The following is a 13,248-nucleotide window of genomic DNA, read 5'->3' on the forward strand; positions in this document are numbered from 1 at the left end:
ATGCGTTCACAGGCAAACACCGCTGTTCGTACGCAAGATGGCCGCGAACACGTGTAAGTACCGAAATGGCGCCCATCTATTCGGTACACAAAGGATTCGTATAGAATCATACGAACGGTTTTACTACCGAATCCCAACAAGGCATTTAAACATATTTTATGTGTCCATAGTCTCTGTCCAGCCCATTTAACCCCTTAAGGACACATGACGTGTGTGACACGTCATGATTCCCTTTTATTCCAGAAGTTTGGTCCTTAAGGGGTTAAAGAGCCACAGACAGCACAATGAAAATTCATTTAAGTCCAGATATAGTTTTAACGTGCAATATAGTCCAGGACCATAGTCGCAGGGGAGGAGGCAGGCAAGCAGGCCTCTCCAGGACAAAGTGGTGAAGGGCACTTCGTCACAGTGTATAATATCCCAAGACAGAGAACAGCACTATACAGGGAACACTAATTATCCCAGGATATTATATAGACACAGACCTGTATTATACAGAGAACAGCACTATAGTATTATACAGATAGCTGAGCATATACCCCATGTCCCAATCTCTAGACTACAAGTACCTGTCAACAGCAGCTCCCAGGTGCAGGGAACAGGGCTAAAGTGTGCGGCAGCTCACACAGAGCCAAACTGGAAAGCATCCCTGGAAAAAAATGTATGCCATTTCTACAGGTCAATATATATATATATATATATATATATATACTACTGTGAGCACACAAGCTCACTGACATGCGCAAATAGGCTCACTGACAGACAAAAAACTCTCTGACTCGCACACAGGCTTGCTACAGACAAACTCACTTGTATAAACACAAGGCTCACTACAAAGAAGTTCAGGGACACACACATGCTCAATAAATAGAAGCTCACTGACACACACAAGCAGTACCATCTTAACAGTGTTAAGGGCCCCCAGGCAAAGCAGTGCACTGAGGCCCTTCCTACACAACAACTCACAGGAATAAAAATGTTAAATATTGATAGACTGCTGAGTACATACACACAGTACACAAATACGAACACCGAGAGACTTCTGAATACACACACACAGATTTCTGAATGCACACAGACGTTGCTGAATACACACAGGCTGATTTATACACTTACACACAGACTGCTGAGTCCATACACACACACATATACACACAGACTACCGAGTCTATACACACACAAACACACAGACTGCTGAGTCCATACACACACACAGTGGGCTGACTCCATACTGTCAGGGCTCCGCGGGCAGCGGTGAGGGGAGGCTGCAATCCGCTCGCAGCACTCACCCTCGGTCCGTCGCCTCCTCTTACCGGTCGGCGAGCGGCGTCCTCTCCTCTTGACACGCCGCTCGCGTCCTCTCCTCCTTCTTCCCCCCAGCGGCAGCATGTCTAACGCTGCACGCTGGGAGCCGGCACCCATATCAGTACGCCGGGGTCACTCACGTGACCCGGCGTTAAAGCGACAGTACAAAAATCACAGTGGGGGGTATAGATGCCCCCCACGTGTGTTTGTTAATTCTGATTGGAAGTTATCCAATCAGAATTAAGGCAAGGATATTTATACTTACCTTTCCTGTCTCTCCGTGCCCTGTTGTGGTCTTTGCTTTATGTATTGATACTGAACGTGTGCTTTCTGGTTACGTACTCTCTGGCTTGTTATACTGACTTTGTGACTTTCTCCTACCCTTTGATCTCGGCTTGTTTCTCGTTATTCTGTTTTCTTGTTCCCCTTACTCGGCTTATCTCCTGACTATTCTGTGTGTGCTTAGCCCGGCCACTCTAAGGTCCGGTACTGCACACTTTCTGTGTGTGTGTCTGTGTGTGTGTTAGCGTGTTGGATTCCCCGAATTGTGACATTACAACAGGGCCATGGAACCTGCTGACATACCACAGCTCCTAGTTAATCAGGAGGCTAGAATGGATGGCTTGGACCACCGTATGGATCAGTTTGCTCAAGCTTTGCAGACCATACTGGCTCGTACTGCACACCTGCAGCCTGCCGTCCAGGAGGCGGTTGCTGCTGTGCCCGAACCCATTGCCACTCCAGTACCCGTTCCTGCTCATGTAGTCCATATGACACCGCCACAGCGCTATAGTGGTGACCCAGCATTGTGTCGTGGTTTCCTCAATCAAATTGACATCCATTTGGTGATGAATCCACGTTCCTATCCCACCGACAGATCCAAAATTGCCTTTTTGATAAACCACCTGTCTGGGAGAGCTTTAGCATGGGCAAACCCCATGTGGGAAAATATGTCTCCTATGTCCTTTGCAGATTTTTTGTCAGCATTCAAACGCACGTTTGATCAACCCGGTAGGGTTGCCTCTGCTGGCAAAGCTCTGCTTAGGGTTCGACAGGGTAACAGATCTGTAGCGGATTATACTATCGAATTCCACACTCTAGCAGCTGAAGTGGTTTGGAATAACGACGCCCTCGTAACAGCCTTTCAGGAGGGTTTGGCCGCTTACATACTGGATGAGATGGCATCCAGGGAACTGCCTGTCCTTCTAGATGATATTATAGACTATGTAATCCTTATTGATAACCGCATTAGAGAGAGACGTAGTCAAAGACGGCTGGATACACGGGTGTTACCTGCTCTACCCAGTACTGCATTACTAGCGTTACCCGCTCCTAGGCAACCATCCCCCGAACCCATGCAATTGGGTGCTACGGGGTTAACTGAGGCTGAAAGAACGTATCGTAGAAGGGAGGGGTTATGTCTTTATTGTGGAAAGAGGGGGCACCACTCTAATACATGCCCTAAATTACAGGGAAACTCCAGCACCTAAGGCCTAGAGAGGGGTCGGCCTCGGGTGTTATGACTTTGTCCCCTCATGTGTCCATCTCCAGACCATTTATTACGGTCTCTCTTTTGGTCAATAAAACCACCATAACAACTAAAGCCTTGATCGATTCAGGTGCGGCAGACAACCTTATGGATGAGACCTTTGCCAGAACCGCAGCCTTGACTTTGATCCAAAAGGCCACACCCTTGGCCGTTGAGGCCATAGATGGTAGACCACTTGAGAGACCTCTGGTGACCCATGAAACCCAAGATATAGTTATGTCTGTGGGTGCTTTACACAAGGAAAGGTTAACCTTCCAAATAATTGACTCCCCTACTGCTTCCATTGTTCTGGGTTTTCCCTGGTTAGTGAAACACAACCCAGTACTTGATTGGGGTTGTTTAGACATACTCTTCTGGGGGGAATCCTGTCAACGAGACTGTATGGCCCAAGTACGTCCCGTTTGTTTACTTAACGTGCCCACGGCTAAACCGCTTTCTGTTTCTGTCCCTTCTGTGTATGCAGACCTTGCTTTGGTTTTCGAAAAAAGGGAGGCAGATAAGCTACCCCCACACCGTGAGTATGACTGTGCCATAAACCTATTACCGGGTACTATACCTCCTAGGGGTAAGGTCTACCCTCTTTCTGAGAAAGAAAACCAGGTCATGGAGGAGTACATACGAGAGGCCTTAAGTAAAGGTTTTATTAGAAGGTCCTCCGCTCCTGCCGGGGCTGGTTTCTTTTTTGTGGCAAAAAAGGAGGGCGATTTGAGACCGTGTATAGACTACAGAGCCCTAAACAATATAACGATTAAAAATGCCTATCCGATCCCCCTGATTACTGAATTGTTTGATCGTGTCAAAGGTTATAGATATTTTACTAAACTAGACCTCAGGGGGGCTTATAACCTTGTTCGTATCAAGGAGAACGATGAATGGAAAACGGCGTTCAATACACGGGTATGTTTCTCGTTATTCTGTTGTATGTCAGGGCTCCGCGGGCAGCGGTGAGGGGAGGCTGCAATCCGCTCGGTCCGTCCGCGGTCCCCCCTCCTCTTACCGGTCGGCGAGCGGCGTCCTCTCCTCTTGACACGCTGCTCGCGTCCTCTCCTCCTCCCCCCAGCGGAAGCATGTCTAACGCTGCACGCTGGGAGCCGGCACCCATATCAGTACGCCGGGGTCACTCACGTGACCCGGCGTTAAAGCGACAGTACAAAAATCACAGTGGGGGGTATAGATATCCCCCACGTGTGTTTGTTAATTCTGATTGGAGGTTATCCAATCAGAATTAAGGCAAGGATATTTATACTTACCTTTCCTGTCTCTCCGTGCCCTGTTGTGGTCTTTGCTTTATGTATTGATACTGAACGTGTGCTTTCTGGTTACGTACTCTCTGGCTTGTTATACTGACTTTGTGACTTTCTCCTACCCTTTGATCTCGGCTTGTTTCTCGTTATTCTGTTTTCTGGTTCCCCTTACTCGGCTTATCTCCTGACTATTCTGTGTGTGCTTAGCCCGGCCACTCTAAGGTCCGGTACTGCACACTTTCTGTGTGTGTGTCTGTGTGTGTGTTAGCGTGTTGGGTTCCCCGAATCGTGACACATACACACACAGAATGCTGAGTCCATATATACACACACACACACAGAGTGCTGAGTCCATACACACACACACAAACACAGACTGCTGAATCCATACAAACACACACAGACTGCTGAGTCCATACACACATACAGACTGATGAGTCCATACACACAGACACACACACAGACTGCTGAGTCCATACACACACACACATACTGCTGAGTCCACACACACAAAGACATACACACACACCCACAGACTGCTGAGTCCACACACACACACACACACACAGAGTGCTGAGTCCATACACACACACACACACACAGAGACTGCTGAATCCATACACACACACACACACACACAGACTGCTGAGTCCATACACACATACAGACTGCTGAGTCCATACACACAGACACACACACACAGACTGCTGATTCCATACACACACACACATACTGCTGAGTCCATACACACACAGGCACACCGACTGCTGAGTCCATACACACACACATACACAGACTGCTAAGTCCATACACACACAGACACACAGACTGCTGAGTCCATACACACACACAGACTGCTGAGCAGGGCTGCCATCAGAAATTTTAGGGCCCCTGACACAGCTCAAGATCTGGGCCCCTAGGGCCAGCCCCGAGTCTGCCCACAAGGATGAAGTGTGAATGTGTGTCATGGATGTAGTGTGTTTAGTGGATGTAGAATGTGTGTAGTGGATGCGGTATGTGTGCCATGGATGCAGCGTGTATAGTGGATGCAGTATGTGTGTCATGGATGCATTGTGTATAGTGGATGCAGATTGTACGTTTTATGTAATGTATGTAATGTTTGTATGCATGCATTAGATGCAGAGTGTGTCTGTAGTGAATGTAGGTGTGTATAGTGAATGCAGAGTGTGTGTTTTTGTAGTGTGCATAGTAAATGTAGTGTGTATAGAGCATGTAGTGTGTTTGTAGTGAATGTAGTGTGTTTGTAGTGAGTGCAAAGTGTGTTTAGTAAATGTAGTGTGTTTGTAGTGAGTGCAACGTGTGTAAAGTGAATGCAGTGTGTGTGTGTGTGTGTGTGTGTGTGGTGCAAAGTGTGTTTAGTGAATGTAGTGTGTGTGTGTGTGTAGTGCAGAGTGTGTTTAGTAAATGTAGTGTGTAGTGAGTGCAATGTGTGTATAGTGAATGTAGTGTGTGTGTGTGTGTGTGTAGTGCAAAGTGTGTTTAGTAAATGTAGTGTGTAGTGAGTGCAATGTGTGTATAGTGAATGTAGTGTGTGTGTGTGTGTAGTGCAAAGTGCGTTTAGTGAATGTAGTGTGTGTGTGTGTAGTGCAGAGTGTGTTTAGTGAATGTAGTGTTTGTAGTGAGTGCAGAGAGTGTATAGTGAATGTAGTGTGAGTATGTGTAGTGCAGAGTGTGTTTAGTGAATGTAGTATGTGTGTGTTTGTGTATGTGTAGTACAAGGTGTGTATATTGAATGTAGTGTTTGTGTGTGTGTAGTGCAAAGTGTGTTTAGTGAATGTAGTGTGTGTGTGTAGTGCAGAGTGTGTTTAGTGAATGTAGTGTTTGTAGTGAGTGCAGAGTGTGTTTAGTGAATGTAGTGTGATTATGTGTACTGCAGAGTGTGTTTAGTAAATGCAGTGTTTGTGTGTAGTGCAGAGTGTGCTTAGTGAATGTAGTGTGTGTGCAGTGCAGAGTGTGTTAGTGAATGTAGTGTGTGTAGTGCAGAGTGTGTGCTTGTAAGGATGCAGTGTGTGTGTGAAATAGGGGGAGGGGAGTATTGTTTTTATTTATTTGTGTATATTTCATTTTTTCCCCCCTCCCTGGTTCTTACCGTGCCAGGGAGGTGGGAGATCGCATTCCCTGGTGGTCCGGTGGCATGGTGGAGCGAGCCAGCCACGTTACATTGAAGAGGGGGCCCAGCAGCACACACTGTCTCCCTTTCCAGCTCCTCTCTGACTAACTCTCGCGAGACAGGTCTGGGTGCTGTGCGGAGCGTTGCCATGGTAACCCAGGAGTTTGACTTGTATATGCACAGGCTGGTGGACCTGGGCAACAAATATGGTGGGTCAGCTTTCTATGACTACCATAGATCTTTTTCTGCCAAAGTGTCTGGCGCCTTCTCTCAGTACGGGAAAAGGTCCAACTGGAGTAAGATCGATACAGTCATTTTCTGCAGACACTTTGCAGGTCTAAGAGCACCGGCCTGTGCACACTGCTCCTCCATGGCCCATACGGACAATTTTTGTCCTACCACTGCAAACGAACCTACTACTTCACAGGGCACTGGTCCCGTTGGTTCAGCAGAGAAAACGCCCAAAGATAAACTGGGACGTCCTATCAAGTTTTTGGGGAAATCCGTATTCGCCGAAACACTATGCTGGTGTAACGAGAATATACCCCTACACGCAGGATCCAGCCAAACAGAAGACAGCACAGAGGTGATATACGTCTACCAGACCTTAGAGTGGCCGGACTTGACGTAATAGGAGAAGTACAGAGTCAGGAACGATCCGAGGTCAAGGGCACAAAGAGACAGCGTAAACGAGAACTAGCCGGGGTCTGGTACACAGGAATCAGCAAGCCGGCAAACAGTACAGACAAGGATAAAGCGAAAACGAAGTCAGAATACAAAGCCAAGGTCAAATACGGAGAAACACAACTGAACACAACAAGCACTAAAGGGAACTGTAGCAGAAACCACGATAGGGCAAGGAACTAAGGGAAAAGGGTAAGTATATGTAGCCTTCAAACTAATGTGATTGGCTCCTGTCACTTCCACACCCCCAAAAGGTAAGTGTATGGGGTGATTGGCATGACAGGAGCCAATGGGAGCCTTTTTGCAATTTAGGCTCCCACTGTCTCTTTAAGAGCGCGCCCGAGACTCGCGGCGCGCTCTTAGCTGCAGGCGGGACACGTGACCGCATCTCGCGGTCACTGCCCGTCTTCCTGTTTGGAGAGTCGGATGAGCCGCAGGACCACGCGCGGCTTGAAGAGAGGACTGCGGCCGGCCCCCGGATAAGGTAAGTAACGCTACAGCTGGTTATTGTTAAATGTAGCCAGATGCCCTACAGTTATACACTACCTGGATGATTTCTTACTGATCGAAGATAATATTTCCCCACCCAGTAGCCTCATAGAAACCATCAGTCTGTTTAAACAGGTGGGCGTCCCAGTTTCCCCCACCAAAACCGAAGGACCAGATACAGTCATCACTTTCCTAGGAATCATCCTAGACTCAGCTAACATGCAAGCCAGCCTGCCACACACCAAGATAGAGAACATTCTTACCAACATCAACCTTTACTTACACCTCGGTACTTGCAACCGCAAAGAATTACAATCTCTACTTAGGTCACTGAATTTTGCCATGCGCATTATACCTCAAGGCCGGGCTTTCATCTCACGACTCCTACACATGTTCCCACTGTTTAGCAATGATGCACACAGGTTACCCCTGGATACCCAGGCCACGGCAGACCTACTTATGTGGAGACATTTTTTAACAACCTGGAATGGGAAAAGCATGTTCCTCCCTGAATTGTCTTAATCTTCACCTACCATCTGGTCAGACGCGGCGTCTACCACAGGTTTTGCAGCAATTTACGGGAATGAATGGCTTTGGGGTAGTTGGCCTCCAGAGGTTCAGGACCTGGAGAGTTTTTCAACTACCTCAGCTCTATTTGAGATATATCCCATTGTGGCAGCTGCCGTGACATGGGGGCATCTATGGGCAGGTTCGTCAGTACGTTGCTACTCAGACAACCAAGCAACATGCCACATCATAAACAAAGGTCGATCCAAATCACTGACCATTATGAGGTTCTTGAGGAAACTCACCTGGCTGGCTGCGTGTCACAATTTCTTCTTGTTTTGTGTCCATGTCCCAGGTGTATGCAACACGGCTGCTGACCATTTGTCTCGTTTCAATTTACAGGCTTTTCGACAAATACTTCCGTCAGCCGCACGCACAGCCACGACCACTCCACCTTTCCAACAACTAGTAATGGATTAGACGCTATCATGCAACACAGCCGGACATTGTCACAATTAGCGCTATCCTCCAATACCCGGAAGACCTATGACAGGGCTTTCCTTCTATTCAAAAGATTTCTGTCATCACACAATATCGGACAACCTTTCATTATGACATCCTTGTTGGGTTTTGCTTCCTTTTGCCACCTCAAACTCAAATTATCATACAACACAATCAAGCTATATCTAACAGGCATACAACATCACATGTTAACATTACAACCAAACAACACTAGTTTCATGTCCTCCTACCAGATCAAAAACATCCTTAGGGGTATTCAGAGATCCGAACCCCCACGTACTGCGCAAAGGCTACCCATAGACGTCAATATTTTCAAAGATCTATCCAAACTACTAGATTTAAAACCCTTTGCTAACAACACAAACCTTGTTATTAAAACCGCTATCTATTTGGCTTTTTATGGGTTTTTAAGACCAAGAGAATTTACCGCCATCAACACAACCCAGTCCACTCACATTCTGCTTCACTCACACTTAACAAAACACATGGATTACTATATCCTGGCTCTGCATCACTCCAAAACCAATCAACACGCACCTCCGGTAGAGGTTAGATACTATCCTACCCACAACGAATGGTGCCCCGTCACATTACTGGACACATATACCCAGGTTTTTATAGCATCACCATCTCAACCACTTTTCTGTCTACAAGGTTCTGTACTCACTACCACCACCTTCATGACCCACGTCAGGTCATTACTTACACAACTAGGCATAAAAGCAACTAACTATTCGGGCCACTCCTTCTGCATAGGAGCAGCCACTACAGCGTCCAGTGCAAACATTCCGGTACATGTTATCAAGTCACTAGGACGCTGGAAGTCTTCGGCATACTCTAGATACATACCTAACCCAGTACAAGAAGTTAGAAATGCCTTTCAAGATATGTCTGGTTAAAGTATGTATATTGCTCGTTTCGTAATAAATTTAATTTTCTACTTTTGCCCTCTTTATTTACAGGCCTACCTCATCGTCGGTTTCGGCACACCACAACCGAATTGCTCTTTTAATACCATCCCACACCTAACAGTGTTTGTATCTTCTGTACTATCATGAGCCCTTAACACAAGTATTAAGGCCTTTTGGCCTGTAATTGTGGGAAGGGCGTATGACTCACCTTCTCCCTACTTAAGGGACACCCCTTACCTGGCTCCATACCGTTCAAGGTCAGCGCTGCATCACCCTCCCACCCACTCCTCATTATTAACTCCTTCTTCTTACATTTCTTCTTGGTGGGCCCTCTTTATTTACAGGCCTACCTCATCGTCGGTTTCGGCACACCACAACCGACTTGCTCTTTTAATACCATCCCACACCTAACAGTGTTTGTATCTTCTGTACTATCATGAGCCCTTAACACAAATATATATATATATATATATATATATATATATATATATATATATATATATATAAATATAAAAGTGCACATAAGAAATATGGGGCTCGGACTGCCAGAGTAGTTCGGGCCCCCCAGGACCGCCGGGCCCATGACAACCGTTATGGTTGTCATGCCCTGATGGCGGTCCTGCTGCTGAATACATACACACACACATAGACTGCTGAGTCCATACACACACAGACACAGACTGCTGAGTCCATACACACACACAGACACAGACACAGACTGCTGAGTCCATGCACACACAGACACACAGACTGCTGAGTCCATACACACACACAGACACAGACACAGACTGCTGTGTCCATACACACACACAGACACAGACACAGACTGCTGAGTCCATACACACACACAGACTGCTGAGTCCATACACACACACAGACACACACACAGACTTCTGAGTCCACACACACACACAGACTGCTGAGTCCATACACACACACACAGACTGCTGAGTCCATACACAGACACACACACACAGACTGCTGAGTCCATACACCCGTGTTGTCTATTTAATAACTTGCAGTTGTGGTGCACAATACATCGGAAAGACATTCCAGCAGTTCCGTAGGAGAATTTTGCAGCACATCAATTCGATTGAGAATACTATCACCTCTACACCAGTGGCTAGACACATTAACAACTTTCATGAAGGCAAACCTGAAAATCTAAGATTCCAGGCAATAGAAAAATTATTGCCAAATCCTAGAAAAGGAAATTTTAACCGGACCTTGTTACAAAAAGAATCCAAATGGATTTATCTCTTTAAGACGTTGGCCCCATCGGGATTGAATGAAGAATTTAATTATACCGCATTCATTCACCGATGACAAGCACTGTTAAACACTTTGACTTTTTTACAATTGATTAGCACTTTGGTTGCTTTATCATTATTTCAACATTTTCCAGCTAATATAACTATTCTAATCCACACCTAAAATGACATGTCTATCTTTGATGATAGACCACCAACCATAGCATTATTATGCATCATATATTCATCACATGCATCACTCACTCCTTATCACCACACACATCTTGCCATCAACTCAAAGGATGGTGATATGTATGGAATTTGTCCATATGGATATGGTGATCGTTTTTTTGACAATGGGCAGATTCTAACATTGCTTAGTATCAGTACTATATCACCCTTGAAGCTCTTTGCCCCATATTCCCTCCCCTCCCATGTGTGTACTATACGAGTGGGTGCTTTGCTTGTGATCATACATTAAGATCACGATCGAGATCTTGGCTAGCGCTATTTTACCAATTTTGGACGCGCCCAGCCTCCGTAGCGGCTAATCAACGCTGATGACATCACTTACCTGGTTGGTCCAATCATGACTCTTGGCGGGTTATTTAAACTCACCCCTTCTGGAGAGTCGGTTCCCCCTGATGAGCCTGTCTTCGGCGAAACGCACGTCGGGGCTCGACATTGTGTCCTGTGCAACTCAATTCCTGTGTAACTTACCTCGTGTTGAGTTTCGTGCTACCCTGCACATAGATATTGCAGTTATCTCTACTCTACTCAGGACCTTTGGACTTCTTTCACTATTAAGTCTATGATATTAGATTAAGAGACTTTAGACTCCAGTCAGCACGCTAGCAGGCTGATTAACTCAGTGCCCATCTAGGCACTGATCAGGACATTTGCCAGCTAGCATCCAACAACATCTTTATTACTACAGCTAGGTGCCCATGAAGGCACAGATTGTATTACAATTATTATCCTCATTGTTAGGTGCCCACGAAGGCACAGATCAGGATAGCTGTTAGTAAGACTCTCTCTCTCGTTAGGTGCCCACGAAGGCACAGATTAGGATAGCTGCTAGCAAGTGTAAAGCTTTGTTGCTATTACAGCCAGGTGCCCACGTAGGCACATACTAGCTAGCGATCTTATTGCTCTGCGATCATTGATGGGTATTGTTTAGACTGTTAACATGCCCATTGCCTATTAGCAGCGTGATCATTATTGGCTATATCCTCCGATTTACCCATTGGGACCCTGCTGTATTCTATTTCTACGTAGGGTTATTTCCTAGGGGGATATCAGCCTCTGTAGCTAGGTGCCCACGAAGGCACAGCTCAGGATAGCTGCTAGCAATTGCACTACTTTTTCGCTATTACAGCTAGGTGCACACCAAGGCACAGACTAGTTAGCAATTGCATTACTCTGTGATTAATTATGGGTATTGTTTAGACCGTTAATATGCCCATCTCCTATTAGCAGTGTGCTGATTATTGGCTTTATCCTCCAGTATACCTATAGGGACCCTGTTGTATTTGACTTCTACGCAGGATTATTCCCTAGGGGGATACCAGCCTTTGTACACATCTCTCGTTCTGGGCATTTTCTCCATTCTCAGCAGTTCCCACCTTGTATTTCTCTCCTGGTCCCAGTTGGTTACTCTTACTCCTTAATCCTCAAAGATATACATAACACATTGTAGCAATTTTTTGCTCACCGTTATCACAATTTTCGTAACATGGGATCATTACCCTACCACTGAGTTAACCCTGGGCAACTGTTACACTGCTATCGTGCAGCTACTACTGTGGGGACATATCTACTTAACCACTGTTTATGGTTTCTTGCCCTATTCATGTCCAATTTGTTTGTTCACCGTCTTTTCGTTTGTATACACACTTAGTATGTGCAGTTGCAGTCACCTTTTCTGCCCCAATTATCCACTATTGAGGCAGCAGTGACTAGCAACTTTGTCAGTCTTTCTGTGTGTGTTTTTAGTTCGGCTCATTAAAGTATTTTCTAAGATACCTACATTATATTATTGAGGGACAGTCCTCTTCTCCTTTTGCTCGCATTTATCCACTTAGGGTTACCCCCTGTACTGTTCCCTTATCCTATTATTGATCACTATAGGGCAGGGGTCAAGTGCTGGGGAATTAAGTGTGGGAACTCTCCCAAGATTCCCTCCCCCCCCCCCAAAAAAAAAATAATAAAATACACTTGTGTATTCGTGTATATACACACACGCGTGCACACACAGAGACACACATATACATATACGCCTGTACACACACACTCTGAAACCCGCACATACACATACACATACATTCACAGAGACACACACACACATTCATTCACAGACACATACACTCAGACACACACACTTACAGACACACATACTCAGACACATACACATACACTCACAGACACACACACTTACATTCAGTCACACACACAGTCACAGACACACACATACATTCACAGACACACACAAACATTCACAGACACACATAAACATTCACAGACACACATACATTCACAGACACACACAAACATTCACAGACACACACAAACATTCACAGACACAGACACACACATACATTCACAGTCACACACACACATACATTCGAAGACACACACACACATACATTCACAGACA

Source organism: Pelobates fuscus, chromosome 6 (assembly GCF_036172605.1).
Source record: "Pelobates fuscus isolate aPelFus1 chromosome 6, aPelFus1.pri, whole genome shotgun sequence".
In the NCBI taxonomy this organism is placed as follows: Eukaryota; Metazoa; Chordata; class Amphibia; order Anura; family Pelobatidae; genus Pelobates; species Pelobates fuscus.